This window comes from Talpa europaea, assembly GCF_964194135.1.
Source record: "Talpa europaea genome assembly, chromosome: 2".
In the NCBI taxonomy this organism is placed as follows: domain Eukaryota; kingdom Metazoa; phylum Chordata; class Mammalia; order Eulipotyphla; family Talpidae; genus Talpa; species Talpa europaea.
This window is the reverse complement of record NC_140068.1, coordinates 151,367,183-151,380,953: the sequence shown is the minus strand read 5'-3', so window position 1 is coordinate 151,380,953 and position 13,771 is coordinate 151,367,183.

Below are 13,771 nucleotides of genomic sequence, written 5' to 3'. Positions count from 1 at the left end.
CTGTTCTTTAAGTTTGGGGGGATACTAACCCAATGCTGATGGACTTTTAGAGAGAGTGACTGGTTTCAAAAGAACACAGCAAAATCTAACAATTTTTTCTCTTTAATTTTTTATTATGCAATATTTCAAATGTATACAAAAGTAGACAGAATAGCATTGTGAGTTCCCAACTTCAAATTACCCCCTTAAAGCCAATATCATTGGACTTTCTTCCAACTACATCCCGAGGCACCACATTCTGTTATTCCAAAAAGAATGCAAGCCTTTATATAATCTCGTCCAAAAATAAACATCTCCAAAAGATGAGAACTCTTAAAAAAACATAGTCACCATGTTATCCCATCTAAAATATTGATGATAATTCCTGAATAATTCCTTAATAATAATAAATCGAAGCAGTATTCAAATTTGCTCATTACCTCATAAATCTTTTTATTTGCACTATTTACTCATTTGTTTTTATATTTTGTTTTAATCTGGATCAAAATTAGGTCCATTCATGGCAATTGGTTGACAAGTCTCTCTAGTTTCTTTCATTTATAAAGTTTTGTTTCCCTCATTTACCCACACACTAGACTCCCTTCTCCTTACTACACCCCCCTCCCACCAGCCCCCCACACCTTCTCTCTCCTTATTTTTTTAAAGAAACTTGGTTATTTCTCCAAATAACAAAGTGGGATTCTGCCAAGACTTGGCTGTCTATACCCTCTTGATACCATTTAACATTTTCCTCCATTTCTAACACCTTTTCTCCTCTCTTTACCATGGAAATCAAGACTGCAGCTGGAATGTAAGGAAAACAAATTAGACTGGATATTTTCTACTTTTGAAAAGGTGACAGCCTCTGGGGTTGGAGGGTGTTTTCCTTTTATCCCACTGATCCTCTGGTATAGCAGGTCAGTCCCTAATTAGCCTGGAAGGTTGAAAGGATGGCAGTAAATTCCAGAACATGAAACTGCCCAGCAATTTTCCAGAGTGTTAACAATAAACACCCAGACTTTGAGTTTCAAGTCATCAGCATTTTTCTATACTAAGTCTCTTCTTCATGACAACATTTGGTGTTTAACAATTGCCTATTTTTACTCATTCCGTTGCATTTCTGCTTGGTAGCAATCTGGCCACAAGCGGGGGGAAAATGAAAGTATTTAGTACATTGTGACATGCATCCATTTAGATTGCTTTGCAGAATCTTAATACAAACAATCTACAACATTGATCCTAAAATGTCTCCACAGGCTCCACCCAAGCCCCCTGTTCCCTGCCTTCCCTGATCCTGCCAACCCCTCAGTACCCAACAGGTTTAATTAAACCTAAATAAGGGACCAGGAAAAGACTAATTATAATAAAGTAAAAATCAAAATCAACAAGCAACCATAAACCAGAGACACACTATGGGGTGGGGGTAAGAGAGGAGGGAGTAGGGTCAAAATAAGGGGGGTGGGAATTGTATGGGGACAATTAACCAAGATGAAAATGCATACATTGTGCAAAAATGAAAAATGATGTAAAAATTATATAAAATAAAAATCAATAAAGAGACAGACCAGCATTGTTAAGAGGAAAGGCTGAGCTGTTTCCTAATTTGCATTAAATAGGTTCAGATCCCTGACAATGACCTGATAGAACAGTGACCTCAAAAAATTAAACCTAGGGCCTCCCTGGTGGCGCAAGGTGTTAACTGTCAGCACTATGAAGCTATCTGCAACTGCTGCAACAAGAGTTGGATCCCTGGTCAAGGAGGTTTCCCACTTGGTGCAGCAGACCTCTCCCGACTCACCCACTGCTCCCCTCAGCAGTGTATTTCAGCAGATCTGCCTTTCTGCTCCCCACTCTGTCTCTGGTGAATCCTCTCATCCCCTGCACCTCTGACCTATACCCCAGTTCTTTCATGCATAAGTAAAGTCTTTTAAAAAAATAAATCTTTAAAAAAAATTAAAACTAATGTTAAAGCACCCCAGGTTGCCTATCTCATTCTGGCCCTTTATAAGTTCTGATCTCTAGAAATCTGGAGGATTATTTTTTTCTTGCTTTTTAAGCAAGGTCTGATCATTGAGAGCCCAAAGAAGCAGCTAAAAGAGGGGTTTGTCCCCAGAGAACTGAGAAGAACATTTTGCCTTGCCCTACCTCCAAAGCTGGGGTCTAGGCCAGAGATGCAGGGGGTGAGAGGATTCACCAGAGACAGAGTGGGGAGCAGAACAGGCAGATCTACTGAAATACACTGCTGAGGTGAACAGAGGGTGAGACAGGAGAGGTCTGCTGTGCCAATTGGGTCAGCTCCCTGGCCGGGTATCGAACTCATGTCACATGAGTGACAGCTTGATAGCTAAGACTTTAACAACTGCACCACTAGGGAGGCTCCTGAACATATGACTCTTCATACAACAGTATGAAACAGGATTATTGGAAGGATCCCATTTTTCTGGGGCATCTTATGTCCATAAGTAACTTGCCCATGGTTAATAAGTAGCAAGTAGCTGAGCCAGAAATTCAACTCTAGTGTATCAGTTCCAAAATCCAGATTCTTTTTATTATAACACTCTGTCTTGCTGTGAAACAAATGAACACCACATGAGATGTGGGTCGTAGTAAAGTTCCCCAAATCTTCACTATCCTTCTTCAAAACTTACCATGCAGCTCATCAGATAGGTCTGACCATGATTTCACGGCCAGAGGTTCTAAGAACCTCCCCTTCAAGGATACAGAGGTAGAAAGAGACAAAGCAGTTCTTGAGAGTAACACACACACAGAGTAACATACACATCCATGCATGACAATAGCAGAACCCACAAGAGATTCAGAATTAAAGACTACATGGGAAAGAAAACGACTTCTTTTATTAATGTAAATTTACATCACATTAATGACATCTCATATTAATATAATGACATCTATAGTGTATAACATGATATATTAATATACTTAGTTTATATAATTGTATTATATTATACATTTATGATCTATAATATATTAATATAATGACATATTAGTCAATGATATCTTATATTCATTACATCTTACATCAATATTAAGGAGGTGACAAGTATTTTAGGAGTAAACTACACTTAATAGGTCTCTATTAAAGAGGAGACAAGTATTAATCTTCCCTCGACATCACATATATTTGCAGAAGAGATAGAGAACTTAAATGATGGTGGCAGGAGTTTGTTTGGGTGAAAGAGATAAAATTTGGGAGAGTTGTTACATCGATAAGTACAAAACAGCAGCCTGGCCAGCAAATCCCAGCAGCATGCCTTGCACATATTAGGTGTTCAACAAATACCTGTGGAATGACTTATTTAACTTGGCTATTGCATTCGTGGTGATCGCTCTTGCCAAGCATGCATTTGGTTTCAGCTGTTCATTTTTAGAATGAGGTTGGCTGAAATGAATACAGTGTCGTGTTCTATTATCAAGTAATCGCTTGTGAGGTTCCGTAGGTCGTGTAGGATGCGCTTCATCCTAATTCTGAGGTGAACTGGAATCTTTGTTAAAAGCCTTGAACCGGGACCTCCCTAGAAGATGGATTAAAGCTCCCTGAGAAATGCTATTCAGGTCTGGCGGCTCACAGCACCAAAGTAAGAAATGGATATGAAAAGAAATCTGTAGATCTTCATGATGTTTCTGGGGCTCATGTCTGGGAATTCGTGTCCTAGGACAGGCTTACCTTCACAAAGACAAAGTTTATTATGCCTACTTCTTTCCTAAATTGAAGTTTAAGAACAAATTGGGACACACATGTTTGCGAACTAATTTTGTCACCTGTTTTTTGCAAAATATTTTTTGAGCCCAAGAGATGCTTCCTAAACATGCTTTTTCCCTGAAATTTTTTAAAAAATGAAAGAAATTTAACCTATATATTTGTTTCCTCTACTTATGAAACTTATACTTAATTAAAGGGATTTCGTGAGCAAATATCTTTTCATTTAAAACACAGAATTATACTTTGTTCACTCTGAACGAATTAAAACTTAAAGATGGTAGAATTGTGTTTAAAATGTTTTACCCTAAAGCTTCACTTGAGGTAAAAACTAAACTAAGCATTTTCTTTTTTTAAGATTTTATTTATTACTTTTGTGGAAAAGAATTGGCGTGTAGGCCAGAGGTGCAGGGGGTGAGAGGATTCACCAGAGACAGAGTGGGGAGCAGAACAGGCAGATCTACTGAAATACACTGCTGAGGGGAGCAGCAGGCAAGTCAGGCGAGACATATGCTACGCCATATGTGGGTCAGCTCCTTGGCTGGGGATTGAACTCGGGGGATAGTGGTGATAGCTCTGAGACTCAACCCAGAGGCCACCAGGGAGGCCCCTAAGCGTTTCTTAAGCCTTCTTTTCAATCTTGTGTTTGGCTGTCAGAGCTTCTTGACACCTACAGCACACTGTTTGCAGAGAATAAGAAAAAAATAAGTGATACTGAAACCACAAGGAAATAATCAACCTTATCTGAGACTGTCAATTAACTCTTTAAGATGCTATAAAGCAATTTGAGATCTAGCTGTTCATTACAGTTATAAAAGCTGGTTGGAACCTTCATACCACCTAGAGGTCAATTAACTGAACTGCAAAAACAAGAAAAAATATTATAGTGACAAAATTCCCAGGCGTGTTATGGTTTTCTCCTTACTATACAGAATTGACATAATTTTAGATCCCTGGGAGAAACAAATGATCCTCAGAGAAAAAGGTAGTTCCAACCTCACAAACATAAGGTAGGTCAAGAGAAAAAACAGATGAAACAGAGGTTGTTCCAAGAATATTCCTGACTTGAGTGAAAACTGCGCCTTCCTCTACCAGCAGCTACATTTGGAAGATGCAAGTTCAATACCTGTTCCAGAGAAGGAGCGAATGAGCCCATCATCTTGCTTCCTGGTGGAGAATCAGCAAACAGAAATGAATACATTGGGATCCAATCTTTTTATGTGACAGAATACTGTCGCATAATTCTTTATATTTTAGAACTTAGACTCCTGTCCAAGTTCTGTGACTTGCACAGAAGTGACTCACAAGAATCAATTTGAATGTCCCCCATAATTTTATTCTTTTGGGAAAAAAAGAATAATTTTCTTTTGATGTTTAGGAAACAGATTAAAAATCTCCTATCTATGATACTGAGAGAAAGAAAATGAAAAAAGAATTTTAAAGGGTCTCTTTTCCTCTCTATATTAAATTAACAGTATGATTCAGAATCTGTCTCTCAGTAAGGCTTTTAGTCCTTTATGAATCCACATAGTTATCAGTCTTAGCCAAGGTTGCTTGTCACTCTGAAACCACCATAGGTCTGCTCTGGGTTTGGGTGGATGTTTTCACTGTGGAACACTGGCAAAAGGTTAGCTTTGAGTCAATGGATATGAAGAATCTACGCACAACCAACCAGAACATCTGGTAAAGGTTCTGGAATGGACTCCCTTTGCATTGAGTTTTAGGGCCTGTGGGCAATGGAGTACACTATTATCTGTTCTATAGGGAATCTCAGCAATCCACAGTTAATTTATGTCCATCATAATCCTCCCCAGAGACCAGAGAAACCGGCGGGCACATCCACAGCCTTCTTCCTCAAGCCCTCGCCACATATTCAGATTCTCCGTAGAAGGAGATTTTACACATGTCATGTGCCCCAGTTTTGTGACTGCTGCTCAGGGGATAGGTCCTCCAATTGCCCAGTTCTTAAAGACCACAGAACTTGCATTCACAAGACTATAAAAATTAAATCATCAGTTTTTAACAGATGTAGAATCATGTTCTCGCCTCATCAACTTTATACCTGGACCAAACCAGTTACTGCCATCTGAGGTTCTGGGCTCCAATCAACCCGCATCTAAATGCTGACTGTGATCCGCCCTTTTGGGACTCTGAGAGGTCATGGCATACCCTCAGCTATTAGGAGGCACCAAAAGCAGAGAATGCAACTTGAAAAATCACTAAGATATGAGAAGCAACCAAGAGCTTGAACTACATTGTTTGACAAGGCTCATCTCCTACACAAACCCTCTTTCAAGACTGTGAGAGATGGTTGCTTATTTCAGGCACAGAGACCAACACAGTGTTAAGAAGAAGAAAAAACAAAAATATATATTCCTCAAAATTGAACAAAATAAAACTCCGGAAACAGAACTTCATGAAACAGAGATAAGTGTTTTATCAAAGTAACTGTCATAAAGATTGTCACCAAGCTCAGGACAACAATGACTGAACAAAGAAAGAATTCTAACAGAGAGATGGAAAATATTAAAAATTGCCAAACAGAAATCACAGAGCTGAAGAATACAATAGCTGAAATGAAAAATCCAATAGAGGGTTTCAGTAGCATACTAGATGAAGTGCAAGAAAGCATCAAAGAACTCAAAAACAGGACAGCAGAATTCATCAAAACAAAGGAGGAAAAAGAACAAACAATGAAAAACAGTGAAGAAAATTTCAGAGACATTATCAAACAGAACAATATATGCATTAATAGAGTCCCTGATGGAAGAGAGAGAAAGGGGAAGAAATCTCATTCAAACAGATAATAACTGAAGGCTTCCCTAATCTGGGGGAAAAAAATAGGCCTCCAGATCAGAATGATGATAATGTTCCAAACAAGATGCATCCTGAAAGACCTACACCAAGGCACATTACAAGCATAATATAATCAAAGTGCTGGGGGGAAAAGTGCTGCCAACCAACAATACTCTATTCAGAAAAAACTTCAGATTTCAAGGACAGGCAATTTTCTAGACAAGCAACAACTGAAGAAGTTCATTACCAATAGACTAGTCTTAGAGAAAATGTTCAGAAGAGGTCTTCAAACTGAAACAAGGCATTAAATAGTAACAGAAGAACATAAAAGTATAAAACTTACTGTTAAAGGTAAATATATAATGAAATACTTAGAAGGATGTAGTGCCAGTAGGTAAATCATTTATAACTTTAGCATGGTGGTTCAAAGTCAAAAGTGTTAAGGGCCTCCCTTGGTGGTGCAAGCGGTTGAGCGCAGCACTGTGAAGCTGTCTGCAGCCTCTGCAGTGCCTGTTCAATCCCGGCCTGCCAGTGAGGGTCCCACATGGCATGACAGACCTCTCCTGTCGCGCCCGCTGCTCCCCTCAGCAGTGTATTTCTTCAGTCTGCCTGTTCTGTTCCCCACTCTGTCTCTGGTGAATCCTCTCACCCTCCGCATCTCTGGCCTGAACCCCAGCTCTTGTATGCATAAATAAATAAATCTTTAAAAAAATTAAAAAAATAAATCACCATCAGAAGGACAAACTGTTACATGGCCACCCAGTAGTCCAGCTTCTTGCCAGAACAATGTATTATAAACAGCAAAGTGTAGCTCTGCCTCTGGGCTTCTGAGAGAATGAGGAAGAGGAAGACACAGACCACCTTCTATCTTTCGTGAGCTGTGTGTGGCATAATGAATGACTGCTAGATTTCCCACATGATTTGAGGCTATTGAGCAAAATTACCTAAAGTAAACCTCAAGAACCAGTTTTCTCCCCAATTGGAGGATTTTTTAATGATCTGCCTGCAGATGGATTTCATTGCCTGCCACTGGAAAGAATGCACTGAGTTCAGGCTTGACTGCTCTTGCATCTGAGCGTGCGGTGGGGCATCGAATGTTCTTCTGCGGTTAGAAGAGAGATCTTTTTTATAGTGATACCAAAGGCAGAGTTGACTCCAGGGATCTGAGAATTTCATCTTTCCACTCTAGAAATTTGCCTACCACCCAGTGCACTGCTTTGAAATATGAGTTCAACACAGTTCACTGAGATGCTCTGCTAGCAATTAACTGCCTTGGGGCTCAGGGTACTCAGATGGGGCTCAGCATCCTTCTTTTATCTGCAGGGAAACCATTCAGACCTCCTTAGATGAAAGCAGCCAGAGTCGCCCATGGAAAGAATTAGTATACTTTAGAAACAAGAGCCGAAAGCAACAGACCATAGATTTGAGGCATCTCATTCAAATGAATCGAACTAAGAATGACAAGAGAAAATGCAATAGGAGAAATTTAGACATGTTATGTTTGTGACAAACTCTCAGGAATATCCAGGATAATGGGAGGGAGACACTGTCACCTGGATGTCACAGTTCTGGCTGAATCTCAAGCGGATGAGGATTCCGTTGACTGAGTTGGAATCACGTGAGGGTGAATGTCTCCTGAATCATACTTGGTGCTTCTACATCTAGAACAGGACAATTACACAAAGTCCAGTGCCATGGGCTGATTCTCAGAGATGTTTCCTCACCAGGGATGAGCCCAGACAGGCCTCCCAAGTCATGCATTAGACCAACAGCAGGTTGTCTGACCTTGGGACTGATAAGGAAAGCCAGAAGGGAGAAGGTCGGAGATAAATGGTCCCAAAGAATTTGCAGTTCTGGGTGTCAATTCAAGATCACACCCTTACGAAAATTATCTCTTCTGTCCTTACAGGGCAATCCAGACTATGTTTTTCATTGGGAAAACTATACTCAGGATCTATTCAAAATATGCTATAAAAGTTGAGGCCCTTGGACTAAAATTTAGAGGCTTAGGTCTAGCAAAGTGGCTTCAAACAAAAATGCCTGAGAATTTTGATTTTTTTTTTTGTATACTTGAGGGTAGGAGGAAGTGGAAACTAAAACTCCTTAAAGAATCTTGGACTTTATACATGAAAGTAACATGAAATTTTTGGACCTAGTGTTTCTCTAGGGTTTCAGATAAATTCTAAGATGATGGTGATTGGTGGATAGGATTATTACAACTAATTAGAACCATTTATTGGGATTGTTAAGCCCAGTAGAAAGTATCAGACTCATGGTTCTGTGAAATAGCTGATTCTAAATAATTTTTTTCCCTTTTATGTTCTGTAGTACTTTATATTGCAACAGTCCCCAAACACCATTTTAAAATATGCAGTGAAAAATGCTGTTTATGTATGCAGCACAAAGACATGCATTGTTAAGGGGAGACCCAGGGTATCCGTTGACTGGGGTTAGCGTCCCCTGACTCGTATTCTGTTAAAATCACCACTAAATTCTGCTCTCTCTCAGCCTTACCCCTTCCTGTGGCTATTTGTTAATGAGGCCTAGTTTCCCCATGGAATTTTAATTATGCTTGTTGGGCCCATGCTAACCTCACATTTATGAGAGGGCCTGTTCTTGAACTTAGAGCAGCAGTCATGTCACTGGGCCGGGGGCATGTGCCTGGAGACAGTGTCTCCTATGTCCCCACATTTCTGTGTCACCAAAAACACTGGGATCTCTGACCATTTTTCCATGTTCAGTATTTAACTGTATTAACTTTCTAAAACATCAGCCTCTCCTTTCAGTTCCCCACAACGGAAAGCACGGACGGTTATAAGTTCTTTAAGTTAAAAAATGGATGAGCGAACAAGTCCTTGATTTAGAGTTGAACATTCTTAGCTTGAAAGCTGTCCTAGATTTCCTGTAGCACAAATGTCAAGTGTTTGGCCAGTAATAGTAACCCCAAGCTGCTCCTCCAGCAGAACCTTCCCAACAGGCCCTGACTCATACAGAGTCAAAGAGAAAATATGATCACTCTGTCCAGATTCCCTTTCTTTCACTTATTTACTGATTTATAAATATTACAATTGAATTGACTTGAAATGTTTAGTATCATGACTGATTCATTTATTCCTGATACATCATGAAGTTAAAAGCCAAATAAATGTCTTTCAGAAAAGATGCTTAAGTGCAGTGGGGCATGAGAAAAGTATTTGGGAGGTCAAAGAATAGAGAACCTTAACTTGCCAAATAAGAACAGTAAGGTCAACCTTATCATAACAATAGAAAGGGAACCATATTGGACCAATGAAAAATTACACCCAATAATTAGCAACTTGAAAAGTTTCCAATTTTATTTACTGAGGTTTGTCATTCTGGGCAAACAAAGGATTCCTTAAAAAGGCTTACATCAAATGGATCTTGGGGAAATGCTTAAAAATAATGATGCTTCTGAAAACAAAGGCTGTGTTGCAGAGTAGAACGTTCATTTTGTTTTCTGGTGGAATCATTTCAAGGAACACAGACCGTCTGAGATCACAAAACAAAAGCTTGCACTCCAGAAGTATGGACTTTGAGCAGATTTTACTACTCAGTTCAGAATATAAACTTGAAAGGAAACAAACAAGGCACTAGGGCCCAACTTCAAGTTTGCCAGGCACAGGTCACTGGAGCTCAGAGGTCTGGGGTCAGAAGCTGGGGTACTCTGGCCAGAAGTACAAAGTATGATATAACATCTCCCTCCCTGCAGAAGAATGAGTTACCCCTGGCCTCAACCCATCAGCTTGATTTGGGGCCTTTGGCAACATTTACTGAGTCCTGGCACCATTAAAAAGCCCAAAGGAACAACTGCTCATTTGGTGCAGATGGCAAACAGAAAGACCGGATGGGAGACCTGCTTTGAAGCTCAACTGATTTTCTCCAGAAGAGTCTCTGCAGCAGTTACAACAAAATGCTTTCCTGTTTGCTTGGTGCGAGTAATGTCAGTTTCTGTGTGTCTCGGATGTTTGTGCATCAGGCACTAATAAACTTAGACTGTCTGGTATCTCATGGGCAGACAAATTTCAGCCCAAAAGGTCTAGAATATTTAGTCTTAGGGTATAGTAATCACTTTGATTCTTTCTGAACTACTGTTAATGTACTGTCCACTGAATAAACTAAGAACTTTCAAATCCATTAAATAATCCCAATAAATGGTTGATGAGTGAATGAATGAATGTATGAATGAATAGTAGACTATTTGGTAGAAACCAGTCAATACTATAAGCCTTCAGTGAGTGATTTAGGGGGTGTTTTGAGCCACTCTCCTTGTTAAACTCCATAGATTACAAATCTAAGATGAACTTGTCTGATCCCCGGACACCAATAAAATGAGCCAAAATGAGCCTCAAATAAAGGACTTAATCAGGTCTTGATCAGTCACAAAATGAATAATAGCCCAGCTACTTGAGGCTAGACATTTAGGGTTAAGAAGCAGAAGGAGGAAGCTGTGAAACAAAGGGTCTGAATAGGATTGTTTATAGTCCTTTGTTATCCGACTCATGTTAGATTTTGTGTTAACTAGCATCATTACTATAGAAGCTGACAACTTCAGAGAATGCTTCTTTGTTTCTTTTTTTAACTTGGGTTACATTGTTGGTTCCTTAATTTAACTTAAAACTTTGATTTCCTGTTTCCAAGTCTGCTTTCAAATACATGGAATCCCTTAGAACATAAGCCTTAAAATTTCGAAAGAACGCTAATACCGTTTCTCTTAGGCTTTTTCTTCTCAGGGTTAAAGTCATTCCTTTAATTCTTTCTTATAGGCCACAAATAAATTCCCTCTATAAAAAAAGACCAGATCCAATGGGTCAAGAAAAATAAAAATTATATAGTAAATACAAAAATCAATAGTAATTTAAAATACCATTTTAAAGTGCAGATTAAAATAACAATGTAATATTGCATATCAATCAGAATAGCAAAGAAATAAAAAGAGCAATAGTATTTATTGTTGGTAGAAATGTAGAAAGAAGAGCTTTCTTTTATATCCCTGAAATTATATGTGAAAACGTGTGCTCATGCAGTATTTTTTTGGAAAACAATTCAGTCACAAATGTTAACATTAAAAATACATATACGGGGCCCTCCCTGGTGGCGCAAGGGGTTAAGCACCGCACTATGAAGCTGTCTGCAGCCTCTGCAGGATGAGTTTGATCCCCAACCAGCCAGAAAGCACCCCACATGGTGCAGCAGACCTCTCCTGTCTTGCCTGCTGCTCCCCTCAGCAGTGTACTTCAGTCACCTGCCTGTTCTGTTCCCCACTCTGTCTCTGGTGAATCCCCCACATCTCTGGCCTGTACCCCAGTTCTTGTATGCATAAATAAATAAATCTTTAAAAAATTAAAAAATAAAAATACATATACACTTTGACTCAATAATCCTATACCTGGCAATCTATTCCATTAAAATAAAAAACTTACATTACATACAAAAAAAATTGTCAAGTTTTGGCAAGATTGTGGAAACTATCATACACTGCTGATAAAAGTATAAATTGACACCACCATCTTGCAAATCTATTTGCCAGTGTCTTATGATCTGAACAAATGCATAGGTTGCAATGGAGCAATACCATTCTTGAGAAATGCCCAGTGGAAATGCGGACTTATGTGCATCAGAAGAAATGTAGAAGAATGTTGACTGTAGCACCATTCATACAAACCCCAAACTGGAAGTTACCCAAACATTCATGAAGGAGTAAGAAGGACAAATTAATTGTTATATTCATTCAACGGTATACTTACAGGAGTAAGAATGAACATATTATAACTGGAAACATCAATATGGATGAATCCCACCCAAGAAGCCAGACGTGACAGAATACAAATGCACAATTCCATATATATACCTTTAAAAATAAGCGAAATTCAGAGGACAGCTGTCATGCTTCTGAGAAGCTGGAAATGTTTCTTGACCTGGTGCTTATTATGTAGCTATGGTAGTTTTTAAAAAATCATTGAGCTGTGTACCTCCAATTTGTGCACCAAAAATGTTGCTTCTCCCAAACAGTCACATGCGTAAGATTTTTAATACTTTTTTTTTATTAGAGAAAAATGGTAGGGCCTTCCTGGTGGTGCAAGGGGTTAAGCACAGCACTGTGAAGCTATCTGCAGCCTCTGCAGCACAAGTTTGATCCTTGGCCAGGGAGCTATCCACATGGCACAGCAGATGAGCCAGGAGAGGTCTGCTGCGCCATGTGGGTTGCTCCTTGGCAGACTGGGGATTGAACTCGTGCTGCAGTGGCTGGGGATAGCTTCATAGTGCTGACACTTAACCCCTTACACCACCAGGAAGGCCTCACCTTTCCTTTCAACAATCCAAGTCCTCATGAACAAGTACTAGCCATTATCTACATCCAACAGATCAGTACCACACCTGTACTTCATCTTCTCCAGCCAGTCCTTGAGCTTCTTAAGAGTGTGCATGCATATCGATGACATAATGAAAACCACGTGGGATTTGAGATCTGCAGATCCAGGTCTATATCAAGTTCCAGCCACTTCCCAGCCATGGCACTCTGAGTCCATTAGTTAGCTTCCACGCAAAATTCCATAACATGACCTTTTCTGAGGATTAAGTGAAATGAAGAATGTGAATCAGGAGCCACCTGTCACTTGCTAGCCCTCTGCCCATGTCAATGTCCTTTTGAAAAGGCGATGCCCTTCCATTGAGAACTCACTGTCATATCCCAATGTCGTGAAAGTCCACTGTGGTGGAACCTGCAGCAGTAGAGCTTTGTAACGCAGAAATCCAAGTCCTATAAAATTAATATTCATACCACAGATTGAGAATTACCATGTGCTAGACACAGTGCCATGTCCTTGATAGACATTATCTCATTTAATCTCCCAGCTCTAAAAGGCAGACATTACTCATGATGGCACTCAACATTTATCCCAAACTTCTTCTGGTGTGCTTTCCTCTAGTTTAGAGCTGGAAATATAAAAACTACATTTCCCAGACTGCCTTGTGTCTGGGTTCTGTCTAGGATTTGGGTTTCCCAAGTCAGATGAGATTTGCAAGATAGAAATGAGGCAGCTGTGCTCCAGCTGTTTCCACTGGCAATAGGTTCTCAGAGGCATGCTCTTCCCACAGGCATCATGGTGAAAGCCCCTGTGTTCACTCACAGCCCTGGCATTACAAGGCAGGCAAGGGGCGTCATTATACTGGTGTGAATTATAGCAGGCATGGAAGGGGAGAGCGACAGTGTCCTAACCATAGTGTCTTCCTAAAGGGTTCAGGGTGGTGGGGTCCAAG